The sequence below is a fragment of the Pelodiscus sinensis genome, chromosome 7 (assembly GCF_049634645.1).
Source record: "Pelodiscus sinensis isolate JC-2024 chromosome 7, ASM4963464v1, whole genome shotgun sequence".
Lineage (NCBI taxonomy): Eukaryota > Metazoa > Chordata > Testudines > Trionychidae > Pelodiscus > Pelodiscus sinensis.
Window position 1 is genome coordinate 44047772 of NC_134717.1, and position 15338 is coordinate 44063109.

General features: G+C 44.9%; 1 long non-coding RNA gene across 1 annotated transcript in view; it reads right to left on the reverse strand.

Annotated features, from left to right (window-relative positions):
* Positions 1–647: 647 nt before the first annotated feature.
* Positions 648–15338, reverse strand: part of LOC142830305 (uncharacterized) — a 353914-nt gene continuing 339223 nt past the window's right edge. Inside the window, exons 4-5 of the long non-coding RNA XR_012905463.1 lie at positions 3362–3559; positions 648–2637 (exon numbers count right to left, since the gene is read on the reverse strand). This is a non-coding gene — a long non-coding RNA (uncharacterized LOC142830305). The remainder of the gene's footprint in view (positions 2638–3361; positions 3560–15338) is intronic.

The window sequence follows — 15338 nt, forward strand, 5'->3', positions numbered from 1 at the left end:
GACTTTGGTGTACCCATCAGTGTACAAAACACAGAAGAACCATCACTTCATTTTGCATTATAAAAGGCAAGCACCACAAATTAGATACAAAACACAACAGTAGACCTTGAGGAAGGTTCTGTTTTAAAGCTTTTGTTTGCATTTCCAAAAAGTGGTGACATTTTTACTAATAGGCTACGTCTACACTGGCATGAATTTCCGAAAATGCTTTTAACGGAAAAGTTTTCCGTTAAAAGCATTTTCAGAAAAGCATGTCTAGATTGGCAGGATGCTTTTCCGCAAAAGCACTTTTTACGGAAAAGTGTCCGTGGCCAATCTAGACGCGGGTTTCCACAAAAAAACCCCGATCGCCTTTTTCGCGATCGGGGCTTTTTTGCGGAAAACAGTACTATGCTGTCTACACTGGCCGTTTTGCTCAAAAGTCTTTCGGAAAAAGACTTTTGCCCAAACGGGAGCAGCATAGTTTTTCCGGAAAAGCACTGATGATTTTACATGAGCTCATCAGTGCTTTTCCGGAAATTCAAGCGGCCAGTGTAGACAGCTGGCAAGTTTTTCCGCAAAAGCAGATGATTTTGCGGAAAAACTTGCCAGTCTAGACACAGCCATAGGCTTGCCATAAACTTGCCAGTCTAGACACAATCAGCCGCTTTTCCGGAATAAGCTGCGAGCTGTCTACACTGGCCCTTGAATTTCCGGAAAAGCTACGCTGCTCCCGCTCGGGCATAAGTCCTTATTCCGGAACACTGTTCCAGAAAAGGGCCAGTTTAGACAGCCCAGTAGTCATTTCTGGAAAAGCGCGTTTACATTGGCCACAGATGTTTAACAATGCAGAAGAAGAGAATTCTAGCATTGGTAGAAGTGAGGGCTTGATCCTGCAGTGAGTTCTGCATAAGCAACCCCCTGTCTCTATGTAGAGTCCCACTGAAATCAACGGGACCCCCTCCCGGAACAAGAGGGCTGTTTCTTTGAAGCTCATTACAAGATTTGAACCTAATGCACCAGGAGTTTGGTCCTGAACTGGCAAAACCCTACTTATGTGACAAGTTTTTTTGCGGGATAACAGTTTTCAGATTGACACATCAATATTTACTTGCAGGGGGGAGTCCTTGAAAAGGGAGTCCCTTGGGAAAGGGTGGGGGCGGGGGCAAAGAGGGTTGGAGGTGGGAGGGAAGCCCTGTCCCCAGGGGGATTGTGTTGTCCCACCCTCGCACATCCCTGCTGCTGGGGGGAGGGGCTCATGGGGGTAGCTCCACAGGCTTGGGAGGAGAGGGGGTGGTGGAACCATAGATGGGACCCACATCCCGATCCATGCATCTGAGCATCAAGTGGCCCAGTATGTCAACCACAAGGGTTACTTTTCAATAGTGCTGCAGACCCTGGTTGACCACCGTGGACAGTTTACAGACATTTTTGTCAGGTGGTTGGGCAGGGCGCACAACGCCTGTGTATTCGGCAACTCCAGCCTCTACGGGAAGCTGGAGGCTGGCACATTTTTCTCCTGCTGTGACTTTGAGGTTTTGGATGTACAGATGCCACTGTGCATCGTGGGGGACACGGCCTATCCCCTGATGCCTTGGCTGATGAAGCCATACACCTATCACCTAGATGCCAGCAGGGAGCAGTTTAACTCCTACCTCAGCCAAGCGAGGATGCAGGTGGAGTGCGCCTTTGGCTGCCTCAAGGCACGGTTCAGGTGCCTTCTGTCCCATCTTGACATGGGGGAGCACAACATCCCTGAGGTTGTCTTGGCACGTTGTGTCATACACAACATTGTGGAGGGGAAGGTGGAGACCTTCCTCCTGGGAGGGGGAGGGATGAGTCTGGATGCAAGGGGAGACTCTTTAAGCAGCCATGGACAGCTGCCATCTGCCAGGCCCATCAGGCTGGGGTGCACATCCGGGAGGCCCTGAGAGAGAGTTTCTCTCAAGGATCCCAATAAATCTCCCTAGGGCCTCTCCAGTAGGGGCCTCTGGCTTGCTCCAATATCCCTTTTCCACCACAATCCCTTCCTTCTCTCCTTCCCTGACCTCAGACTAAAGATACCTGTCTGGATTTGAACAGAATGAACTTTGTATTAATCTGTTATTAAAAAAGCTGGGGAGGGGGAGAGGGGCTCATAACCTGCAGGGGGACTGAGGGCTGGGAGTGGTGTGGGGGGTGGCTGGATGTCCCACCTTAGGTGCAGGGACCTCATCGAACTTGGCGTTGGGTGGGTCCGGGGACCACAGGATGGGGGGCAGGAGTGGGGGCTTGAGCGGGCTCAGGGATGGCAGGAGGGTAGGGGTAGGAACATGGACATTGCTTGGGGAGAGGGCCTGGGCATTGCTTGGGAGGCAGGGGAGGGGCAATGGGTATAGAAAGGAGGGTAGAAGGGGGGTAGGCAGGAGCAGCGACAGCAGCTGGGTGTGCCATCATTTCCCGCATGATGGCACATATTTTATCGCCCTGCTGCCCAAGCTGGTCCCACATGTGGGTCTGCCAGTCTGCGTCCTCCTGAACCGTCTGCACCAGGGTTTGCTGCTTGTTACACAGGATGCCCACATGCTGCCTCCTGGACCATCAAACACTTTCGGGTCCCCTGTGGTTGGGTATCTGGCTTGGGTGTTGTGGCTCTCCCCTCAGTCCTGGCTGGTCTGACTAGGGAGAATACAAAGAGGGAGAGGCGGTCAGTCATCCATGCAGTCACTATCCCTGAGGCTGTGCACTCTTCTGTGAGCAGTGACCAACAGTCCTCGGGCCAAAGGATGGGGTGGGGTGCCGGGAGTAAGTCCACGTGTGGCCTGCACAGCAGGCCCGGCCTCACAGGGGCCCCGAGTTGCCTAGGGAACCATGCTGGCGACTGTCCCCCACCCCCATGGACAAGCAAGCAAGGAAAGTGTCTGGTCACAGTGGGATCCCATGGGTGGCAGGGGAGCCGGGAGCAGCCTGGCCCTCCCTGTGGCCTGCACACACACACACCTGCACCTCACAGCGCTGTCAGCAAGAGCAGGTGGTGCCTCATACATGCAGGCATGCCTGTGTGCTGTGTGCGGCACTCCTCGGTGTGTATGGGGTTATGCCTGTGTCCTTGTGGCTAGCCTGCTTCTAGCCGTGGTAAGTGGTGGGAGGACATCCCCCTCACCTCACTCCGGGGCCATACGTGTGTGTGGCCTCCCCTGAGCCAGAAGCCCGGAAGCAGGAGCCTGAGGGTGCTCAGGGGCTGCCTGTTGAGTTCATGGGCACACAACAACGCTGCACATGTTTCCACATGCATGGACTGCAGCATGTTGTCCAGCCCGAGCAGGCAAAGCAACGCTTGCACCCCATCTCCTCTGCACCCGCCTCATCTGCCCTGTGTGTGTGACAAACTGAGAGCACTCACCTGAAGATCACCTGGACAGGATCTCTGCTCCAGACCACGAGGGTGCCTGCCACTTGGTAGCCCTGGTGTTGCTCCCTGCAAGGGCCAGGAGGATCTTGGGGGGGCTTGTGGCTGTGCCATGGGTGATCAGGCCTGTGGCAGGGAGAGCCGCGTGGTCATGGTGTCAAGTATCAGAGGAGTAGCCGTGTTAGTCTGAATCTGCAAAAGCGACTTCGTCAGATGCATGGGGTCTTTGCCCACAAAAGCTTATGCTCCTACACTTCAGTTAGTCTATAAGGTGTCACAGGACTCCTCGCCGTGGTCAGGGTGCTGCTCCAGGGCTGGGTTCCTGCCGCAAGGCTTGTCCAGGGTGCCTGCAGCTTTAAGAGGGGCCAGGAGACACGAACTATAGAGTTGTGATTACTTTGGACAGAGCAGCCACCCCGGCACATGTGTTATTTCCTGGAAGCCTCTTCTTTAAAAAAAAAACCCTCTTCCCTGTCCACACATGCCTTTTTCCAAATGCTCTTTCGGAAAAAGTGTTCTTCCTCATAGAAAGAGGTGTACTGTTGTCAGAAAAACCCCTCTGTTCTTTCAATTATTTTTTCTGAAAGAACGCGATTGCAGTGTGGACGTAATTGAAGTTTTTTTGGAAGAACATCAATTTTTCCAAAAAACTCTGCAGTGTAGACATACCCTGAGGCAGGTGTACATGTGCTAGCTTTGACCCAGCTAATGCATTAAAAATAGCAATTAAACTATGGTTGTGTGAGTGGCAGTGTGGGCTAGCTGCTTCTGACATTCCAGACTGTCCACTGCTATGTGCTTTAGAACGACCTATAGTATAGACTAGGAGGAGGACACTGTAATTCAGAGCAACTTCTGACTTCTCTGTGTTGGTCTTTACATATGTGCAGAACAGGAGACCACTCCTTGGTTTTTTTTTAAACAGTTTAATATCAGAGAGTGTGTTATATTAGTGCTGAAAGCGCTGTACATTAACTTACCTCTTGCTGTAGTAATAAACTAATACATGGTACTTCTGATCAGCAATTTTCATTCTCAGGATTTCAAGGCAGGTCACAAGTATCGGTGAATTAAGTCTCCCAATATCCCATGCAAACAGGTATTAGTAATCACATTTTAAATATAAAGATATTGAGGCGTTAAATGGTTTGCCCAAGCTCACAGAAGGAGTTCCATGGCAAAACTGGGAACAGTACCCAGCTCTCCTTCTCCCAGTACTCTGCCTTAATCTTGTCTCCTATTATTATCCTTTAACTAGATTCTCATTTGAACATCAGAATCTGTTTAGCCCATTAGAAGTACTAGATGTTAGTGTGATGATAATAAACCTCAAGCACATCTGTCACTACTAATTTTGGGACCAAACATTTAGTGTTTGTTGTACAGGATTTTTCTTGGTGAGAATGCTCAATTTACATGACAACAAATGGACCACTCCATGTTTCCTATCTCACCTTAAATAACAGAGCTCATACTGAGGCTCACTAATATGGAATTCTAATACTGTGCAGTAATAATGTAATCATTCTGCATCTTGGCTGTGGAGGATTTGGCCCCATAACAAATCCTGCTATGTTAAAAGCAGCAGGTAAATTTAAGATCTATTCTAGACTTCTAATACAAGCCTGAAGTTTAGCAATCCAAAGGTACATTTTATATTTATCTTAAAACTTACACATTTCTCCCTCTCTTTGCTCCATTTATCTTACAGCTCCTGTATACTCAGATTGTGCTCTTTGTTCTCAAACACTGTCTTTTCGTGTTAGTAAAACCTTCCTAAAGTCTCCTGAGTATTGTGCAGTTTGTCATGACCCTGTTTTAGAATGTCTTTCAAAAATGCCTTCACAAGCTTTTGATCTTAACAACATCAAACCTGCCATTACTGAACACTTGTTAAATGTTGCTTTTAGTCCCTGTTAAGACATAACAGCCGATATTAATATTTTATGTATGTCTCAGCGGTTGCTTTTAGGGGGAGTCAGAATAGCCATTGTTATTTACATCTAAAAGCTCTGTTCAAACTTAATTCTACCAGACCTTTGTGAAAATGAGTTCTCATAGCCTAAGACTGTCTCCTAGTGGATACATTTCCAATAGGGTCTACAAAAAAGTGCATTAGTGAGTAAAGAAGCAGTACATTTGAAATTTGAGTCCTGAGTTTTCCATTAAAATTTGCCACACTACAGTAAACTGTAAATAGCTTAAATTCACCAGGAATTGTATCTCATATTTGCCAAAACTTGTTATTGGAGCCATCTCTTCCAGTTTTCCAACTACCTGATAGATCACCACCCCTATGTGGACTTATTCAAAGTATCTTTGCTTGCAGCTGTAGTTGGTTATACATCTCAGATGCTCCCTTTAAAGATGGGCATTGCATCTGTTTCACAGTTCAGGGCTCAGTCTTCCAGTTGTGCTGTTCAGGGCACCTGCTCACTTGTGGAGGGTAGTTAAAATAGTCCAAACAAAAAAGCATGCTCCTGTAGCCCACAGAAAATAGAGTCGTAGGCTTTGGAATGCCAAAGGGAAAGAAAAGACCCACCACTTCTTTCTGTGAGTGCTTGAGCAGTCAAGAGATGGCTATACTAAAGAATTTACAGTGGAGCAGTTGGAGTGATGCAGCTGCACCAACACAGCACTGTCTGCACCAGTGTAAGTTATGTTTATTCATATCTCTGAGCACCATACGTTATGCAGATATAAGCTGTAGCGTAGACATAGCCTGAGCCGTTTCCCCAATCAGCACCTCCTACTACCTGGGATATCTGAGTTGTAATCCTGCTCCTTCAGAGTGCAGCATTGGACTGAGTAGGGATCCTTTGCTTTAAAGCTCCACCTATCTCCAGGCTTGACAAGTCTCACCTATCCACTGGGCTGAAGTAGATTGTGACCAGAGGAACTCTTTACTCCCTTCCTGGCTGGAGTGCTCACAACACTGAATTTATATTGACACAATTCAGACTGTAATTGTTACTGTACACAAATGCCCGCTGACATGCAGCATGGAGCTGGCAATACTGAACAGTTCCACTCCACAGAACTAGCATTTTCTGTAGAGATTTTGTTCAGCAATCTTTTTTATCCTTGGATTTCCATTCACTTTGCCCTCCAGAAAGCTGGTAACAAGCAAAACTGATCACAGTCATTGTGAACTGTCATGTAGAAGCAGTACAAAACATAAGCTGATTTTCCTCTCCAGATATAGTTGAACTTCAATGGCTGCAGACTAGTTCAGGAAGCAAAAAAAGTAAAGTGTTATTGACATATCGGATTCCGTTCATTCAACTCTACAGGGTGCTTTGCACCACATACCACAAGAATTCTTAACACAAGATACAGCTGATTAACAATAAATTATAAGCCTGCATGTTATGTTTGCAACAGAAGAAATCATAGATGTATATTCAGGTTGTTCAAAAGTATAAATCAAAAGTTTTCTGTTTAATGCCTTTGAAAGGCTGTGACATGAAATCAAAATCTATTCAATGAGGGTGAAATTCACCTCTCACTAGTGGATTCATCACGAGCTGTATCCATCACTCCCATTTCAGCTATATTTTTAAGATTGTGATTTGAAAGGAAGCCTGGATGGAGCATCATAAAAGGTTCCATTCACCGCAGGAGTAATTAAATGGCTAGATCTGGGAATTAGCTTTCATCATGTATGACATATATAGTTGTCATCACTTGCTCATGCTTTGTTCCCGCTCTCTTTGTGATTCAAAGTGCTCCTTCAGATCTCTAGCCAATCCCTCCTTCCAGGATATAAAAGTCCCACCAAACAACCTGTCAGAATGTCTCCCATTCCACCTTTGGATCCTATGCTACTTCCCAGTGCCTGCGAGAGGAACTCAGTCCTGCCTGCTACTCTGAAGAACAGTATAGGAGGGCAAACTATAGACCATAGAATCTTAGGGTGCATCTACACAGCAGGGCTTAATTCAAAATAAGCTACGTGAATTGAGCTATGTCAATTGCATAGCTTATTTAGAAATTGGGAGTGTCTACACAGAACTTATTTTGAAATAGAGCACTCTTCTTCTGACTTCCCTTATTCCTCGTACAATGAAGGTTACAGGAGTCAGAGTAAGAAGTCCTCCAGTTTGACAGCATTTTGACATTATTTCAAAATAACTGCCTGCTGTGTAGACACAGACTAAGTTATTTTGACATAATGTTGCTGTGTAGATGTACCCATAGAATCCTAGGGCTGGAAGAGACCTTAGGAGGCCATCGAGTGTAGCCCCCAGCCCAAAGCAGGACCATAATTAGGCCAAAACTTTCAAGCATTTCCATTAGTTTTGTGGGGTAAAATGGAGGCATGACTAATTAGTAGACCCTTTTGTAGGCCTTTGTATAGAGCTGGTTGCAGTATCAGGCTCTTTAGGTTATGTCTCGACATCAGGACAAAAGTCGAATTAAGATGCGCAACTTTAGCTATGTCAATTGTGTAGCTGAAGTTGAAATAGCTTAATTCAGCTTTTGGTGCTGTCTACACAGCAGGAAGTCGAAGGAAGAACACTCTTCCTTCGACTTCCCTTACTCCCCTTGAAATGAGGGTTACAGGAGTTGGAGTAAGAAGTCCTCCAGCTCAACATTATTTCAAATTAATGGCTTGCTATGTAGATAACGCTCTGCGTTATTTTGAAATATCATCAGTTATTCCAAAATAACACGGCAGTGTAGACGTACCCTTAGAGGCTAACATTGTCTTGTGGTGAAGGCACAGGTCTTGGAGTAGAGAGAATGGGCTTTTATTCCTGGTTGTCCCAGAGATGACCTATTTGACTTTGGACAAATCACTTTGGGCAAAATTTGGGTGGATAAAAAGAGAGGCGGATAAAAAATGTGGGTGGATATTCCCGTACTCATGGGAATATAAAGTTCCTTAATTCCTATGGTCTCTGGAGAGCAAACTGCTCCAAAGGTGAGAGGAAGAGCTGGACCAATCAAAGGAATAATACATCATATTCATACCTCCTGCATGGCAGGGAGCTGGGGAGTATTGTGTCTTTTGAGACAGAATCCCCCCAGAGCTTTCTCTGGGGCAGTGTGGTCCCATATTCTAACCTCAAAAGTGGGCATAAGCTGCCCCTTAATGCTGCTATGTCTCAGTTTCTTCATCTGTACAATGTGTTAATATTTACTCTCCTTACAGGGTGGTGATAAAGCTAACTTCACTGATATTTGCAAACTGCTTTGAAATCACAGACTGGATAGTGCTGTATAAGTGCAGAGCATTTGTTGCAATCCTGAAGCTCCAAGGTCTCAGCACTGAATTCACTATGGTAACTCAAAATAGATGGCATATTCCTTTAACCTAAGGTACAGACGCTGTGTACAGCCTGTCATTTTTACATTCTTGGACTGGAATCTGTCCCTAATATCAGACTTGATGAACATACTGGTTCTCTGGCATGCCTACAGTCATTCCCATCTGCTAGGCTGGCACTGTTCCCATTCTGAATTTGCTGTGCCAATTTCAACAGGGCATAGGTGCTAACCAAACATGGTTTTAGAGGAGAAGCCTTCATAACACAGCAAGTGTCAGTGCTTCTGCCAGGAGATCCTGCTGTTTGCAAATAATTCCCGTTTAGGGCCACATGCTTCATTACATGGGATCACATCTGTAGATGCTTGTGGGCATTATAAAATCAACAAATGTCCACTGTATTTCACTTTCAATCTGGTGCTGAGTTTTGGAATTTGCATGTGGAGAAGAGAAGCTCTGCACCTTTTTAGCAAGGCTTTTATACATAGGAGAGGTTCCTGCATCAAAGCTGAAGCAACTAATTGCAGAAGATTACCAGTGCTGCATTGCTTTCTCAGGTGGACTTCTATTTTCATAAAGCTGTCATATATTTTGAGAAGAGAAGACAATACAATTTTACCTCTTTATAGAACATCTCTGGCCAAATTCTGTCTAGAATAGTGGTTCCCAACCTTTTCCAGATGGGGACCCATTTTGACAATTCAGGAAGACTTAGTGACTCAAGGCAATTAAAAAATGGGGGGAGGAGAGAGGGCAGAGCCAACTGGGGAGACACTTGGGGTGTGTCTAGACAACATGGCTCCGTCAACGGAGCCATGTAAAGTAGTTTACCCGACATAGTCAATGAAGCAGTGATTTAAATAAAAATGGCTGCCGCGCTGTGCTGACAATCAGCTGATCTGGAACAGCGCGGAAGTCTAGATGCGGATCGGTCAACAAGGGAAGCCTTTGTTGACCGCTCCTGTAAATCTCTTTTCACGAAGCATAAGGGCTTCCTTTGTTGACCGATCCGCGTCTAGACTGCCGTGCTGTTCCAGATCAGCTGATTGTCAGCACGGCGCGGTGGCCATTTTTATTTTAATGAAGGGGGGGATTATTTAAATCTTCATTGATTATGTCGGGTAAACTACTTTACATGGCTCCGTTGAGGGAGCCATCTAGTCTAGACACACCCTTGGTGACCCTTTTGAAATATAATGGCGGCCCATATTTGGGTCCTAACCCAGAGGTTGGGAAACCCTGGTCTAGAACCATGAAACTGACTTAACTCATCTCCCCCACCTACTGGCATATAAATAATTTAAAGCATCATTAATGTGGACCCATACTGTGGCGCCATCTTGCCCAGATCCTTTCTGTTACCAGTCTTCCATGCCTTTGAACATTTCAGTAAGTGCTTATCTGCAACTTTAGGCACCTAAGTACTTTTAAAATTGACTGAAGAGCTTTGCTAAATCAAAGCCTTAAAGCCCCACAGACTGAAACAAGTTCACCCTGATGATGAATTTCAGGATAATAGTATACAACAGTTAATTAAATGGTCTTATGACTTCAAAGTCTTTTTAGGAAGAAAAAGAAGTCCATGAACTTAGCCTACAAAATGCCTTCAGCTCCTGTTGCCTACCCATGACCTGCCACTGCCCCTGCTCCTGTTGCAATCATTGGGAATTTTACAATTTATTACAAAAGAATGGGCTCAAACTTTTCATTGGGGGCTGTAGGTATGAAGCATCTAGTTCAGCAATGGGCAACACAGGCTAGTGAGTGGGCTGCATGAATGCTCTCCTTCATCTCAGTGGGTTACAATATTGCCAATATTGTCCTTCATCTCAGTGGGCTACCAAGACGGTCTCCTGGGATGGAGGTGGGGCTTCAGGTGGAAGGGGTGGGGCTTGGGCAGCCAGACCCCAGTACTCTCCCTCCCCCACCTGCCCTCAGCCTGGCTGGAGCACATGGCTCTGGAATGCACCTCCTGGCAGCCTAGCAGTGATTCTAAAGGGCCTGGGGCTCCAGCCACCACCACTGCTGCAGTAGAGCCCAGGGCCCCTTACAATTGCTAAGCCCTGGGGCAATTGCCCTCTTTGCCCTCCTCCCTGTTGATGGGCCTGTGCATATCTAGGGTTTGTGGGGTGGGCTGAGTGAACCATAACAGTGCTTTGATTGGATACAGAGGGCGCTCACGGCTTTCACAGTCAATGTTGTGTGCAATCAGTACACACCTAACTTCAAATGCTCTTGTTTTATGTGCATGTCACTTCAGTAATACCGATAGGGAAAAACCATGTGCATGGAAACCAGAGGAATCTGGCAACCCTGTGAGTGGGCTATGGCAAACAAAATGTCCCTTACACCACACATAGAACCCTGATGGGCTTCCGGTTGTCTATCACCGATTTAACAGGAACAGAGGAAGAAGCTAAACCCTACTAGACTACCAAAGGTAAGTCAGAAAAAGATTTGTGTATCTTTTTCTATTTTTCTGTCGAAAGAGGCTTTTCCAAAATTTGATGCATCTACATGGTGCCAAATTTCAGAGAAACCTGCTCTTTCGACACATCCCGTATGCCTTGTAGAATGAGGTTTACAGGGATGGAGAAAAAGCGTATCCCCTTTTCTGAAATTTTTTTTGGAAAAGCAGATGAGTTTGTTGGACATGGCATTGCATTTCTGGGATACCTTTGGTATTCCTGAAAAGTGCTGCAGTCTAGATATAATCTATGTCCATGACTTGATACTGTAAACTAATGAGCAGCTTTGAGTAAGGCTGGGAGGGAGATGAGGACTGAAAATCCACAAGACATACAGCCACACTAAGGGAGAAATCTATAGGATGGTAAAATGGAAACAGTGCCAATAGTTGTACCTACAGCATGCCACTGAGAGCTCTCTTACGGCTCCATGTCTCATAGTATCAAGCCACAAGAAGCAGCTTTGCTGTCAATATTGGACCATGCTGAAGTGAGTTATTCCCTGCAGAGACAGCTTCTAGTATTGTCAAGCTAAAAACTTCCTCTTACACTTTCACTTAAATTAAAACTAGTTCATTTTTAGTCTTCAAATATGCTGAATATCTAAGGTGGCTACACTTTTATGAATATTTGTATCTTTTGATGGTAGGAAAAGCCAAAGGGAATCAGAATATTTTTAATAACCCTTTCTCTCTTTTAAACATAAATATGTATTTATAAAATCTAATATAACTAGCAAGATTTCATGAACGTTTAATACAATTTTATCCCCGGTGATATTGACAATTTAAATACAAGAGCACTGTACTTGAGCAGAAGAAAGTGAAACTGGCAACTCCAGTTTGATTGATCACACTGAATAAATATAAAAATACCCCCAGCCTTAAAATATGAAGGAAACTAAATTGGATATTTAAAACTTTTCCATATTTAACCCAGTGCTGTGATAATACAAGCAAGAAGTGATACAAACTCATTCTTTGGACTAATGTCAGCACTCTTGTGCATGGTATTCCTCAGAAACCAGCTACTCTCCACTCCAACAGTGGGGGGCCAGAGAGACAGAAAAACTCTGTGAGAATTGTGTTATGAAATTTAATACAAAGCTTCCTCCACAGTTCAGTGGAAGCATGAGCTGTCTTGCGTGGATGAGTGCACCTCCTTGAACTATATTGCTTGTGGAAGGGATATGCTGCAGCCACAAGGACAAGGCAGAGGGAGATGCTATGGGCTACAGTCTAGAAATTCAGCCTGTTTGGGAGCAGCCAGTGCTTGTTTAGAATGCTGATGATGTGTCTGTCAAGAACTCCTCTGCCCCCATCCCCAGTAAGTATAGCACAAAGTACAGTGCAGCAGATGATGGGTGTGTTTGGAGGGAGATGGGTGAGGAAACCACGCCTCATAAGTGGCACCTGTTCCACCAATGCAGATCTGCTGTGAAAGGTATGCTGTGGATACATATCCTGGAAAAGTGAAGACTGACAGGGGACATGATAACAAGAGTTTATATAAGGTATATAAGAGGTTATTTCAAGGAGGAAGGAGAAGAATTGATCTTATGCTCTGAAGATAGGACAAGAAGCAATGAGTTTAAACTGCAGGAAAGAAGGTTTAAGTTGGACATTAGGAAACACTTTCTATCAGGGTAGTTAAGTGCTGGAATAAATTGCCTAAGGAGGTTATGGAATCTCCATCACTGGAAATTGTTAAGAACTGATTATACAAACACCTAACACCTGATGGTCCATGTAATACTTAGTGTTGCTTTGAGTGCAGGGGACTGGAGTAGATGACCTCTTGAGTTCACTTCCTATGATGCTATATACAGAGGGGAAGCTCTGGCTCACTGAGATTACTACATCAAGGATACAGACAATTAAAAATGCTTTCAACTAATGTAGAAAAGTCAGGGCCAGATTGTTCTAAGAATCAAATAGGTAGTACCTCCAGAATGACTATTTGTGTGCATAAATAGTGACATCCAGTGTTCAGTCAGATTAACCACGGGTCCATGATCCTGAAAGTAATTTATTGTAAAAGATAGAACACAGACCCCCCCCTTTAAAATTCCAGCTTGAAGCTAGGCAGCTAATTTGAATATTAACTACCTGCCAAGTTCAACACACCTCAACAATAAACATTTCCTTCCTGACTTGTAGAGAAACAAAAGTGGTGTGGCTCTTGTATAATGCTTTTACTTTTCCTTTTTTATGGCAGTGGTAAGTATCTGATTGTTCCCAGGTGTTTCTGATTTCTTCTCTTCTACTTCTGTCACTATGAATGTGACCATTAGGGAAACACCCATAAAGGATGTGTTCACCACTTCCTTCTATGTTTGTCTCTTAACATAGCCACAAGTCCACCGTCTTCCATCCATGTCAATTCCCTGAGGTATCCACATAGTATTTGTGTTGACTGCCTTAATTTTGATCTTTTCTAATCATTCCCTGCCAGATGGCAGTTAAAGTTTAATGATCCCTATAAAAATAGTTCCCTTTCTTCTTTTAATCAGTCACGTGTGTTTGCTTAGCTAACTGTTAGATGTTCAGAAAGCATGAAGAGACCACCAACATAACTATTTCAAAATGCACATTCATATTGTGCTTTCAATGCTATGTAAAAGCAGTGGGTTATTGAGTGAGGAAGATTTCTGGAAATTATCATGGACAAGTTAGTTTAGACATTTTGCTTGTATTTGTGTTATTAGTATACTGCTATTTACTGTGACATTTCATATCATCTGGCATTTAGAACTTCTTAGGTTTGAAAGAACATGAGCAATCAGAATTTTAAGTCCTAATTCAGCAAAACAGTTAAGCATGTTCTTAACCTTAAGCAGATGAGTATTTGTAAGGTTGCCCTTCATCAAGGTACTTAAGCACATGCACAAGCTTGAGCACAGAAGTAGCCCCATTGGGCCCACTCAACTTTGTACATATGTGTAAAAATCTTACTGAATCAGAACCTAAAGATTATAACCATGTATTCATTTGACTTCAGTGGTACTTAAAAACATGCTTAAATGTTAACTGCTTAGCAATGCCTTTTCCAGTAAAATTTCACACTTGCATATTCTTTTCACATCTTCCATCTGAGACTTTCCAATAATTTTACAAGCAAATTAATTAAACTGTACCACGTCCCTGTGAGATAGGTAAAATATTATTATACTATTGATGGAGATGGACAACCTGGGACATTGTGAGGATAAAGACCTAATGCAGATACCATTGAGGCCAATGGAAAGATTCCCATTGACTTCAGTGGGAATTGGCTGAGGCCCTAAATGCCTTACCTAAAGTAACACAGGAAGTATGTGGCAGATCTCTGGCTTCAAATTAAAGTTGTTTTGTTTTGAGTTTTTTTGCTAACAAGTAATAGGATGAGACTCTGGGAGGAGGGGGAATAAACCCTCAGCTGTCTTTTGGAAAGCTTTTTGTACCTTCCGCCAAAGCATGTGGTGCTGGCCACTGTGGGAGCAGGATACTGGACTAGATGGATTATGGTAATGAATTATGGCATTTGCTTTTTTAATAACCTAGGAGTGCTCACTTTGATCACAAGTCCTGCTCACTTTGACCACAGTCCAACTTTAAGACTTTGTCTACACTGCACAGGGGAGTAGCTAACAGCTCTGGGAGTGTAGCTTCTAGTACTGGGAGCATGTTTACACTGGCACTTTACAGCACTGTAACTTGCTGCACTTGGTGGGGGCAGCGTTATTTTTTCACACTCCTGAATGACAGTGGTAATTGTTGGGGAGGAACACAAAAGGGGCACTGGCCACATGATCATCCCACCCAAGTGACTCCTACCCATGCCATCCCTAGCCGGGAATGACCCTGCCCTACTTTTACTCCACCACAGGCCTTGCCTCTTCGTACCCCCTGCTCCCACTCCACCCCTTCTCTCAAACTCCTGCCCTTGCTCTGCCCCCACTGTACCTCTTGCCCAATTCCCCTCCCCCAAGCTAAATGACCCAGGGTCTAGCAGGGGAACCTGGTAGCAGCAGCAGCAGCAGCAGCAGCAGCAGAAGTAGAAGCAGGGGTTGGCTTCCACCCATATTCACTGGCCATGGTGGGGGGAACCCAGTTCCAGTGGAGCGACCCGGTTCGTCTGTTCTGCTGCCCCAGATTCCAGCTGTGTCACTCTGCCATTGGTGAGTGCTGGGAGGTGGTTCTCTCCATCACCCAAGCACCCTCCCCCAGGCGACAAGCTGGGGCCTGATTGC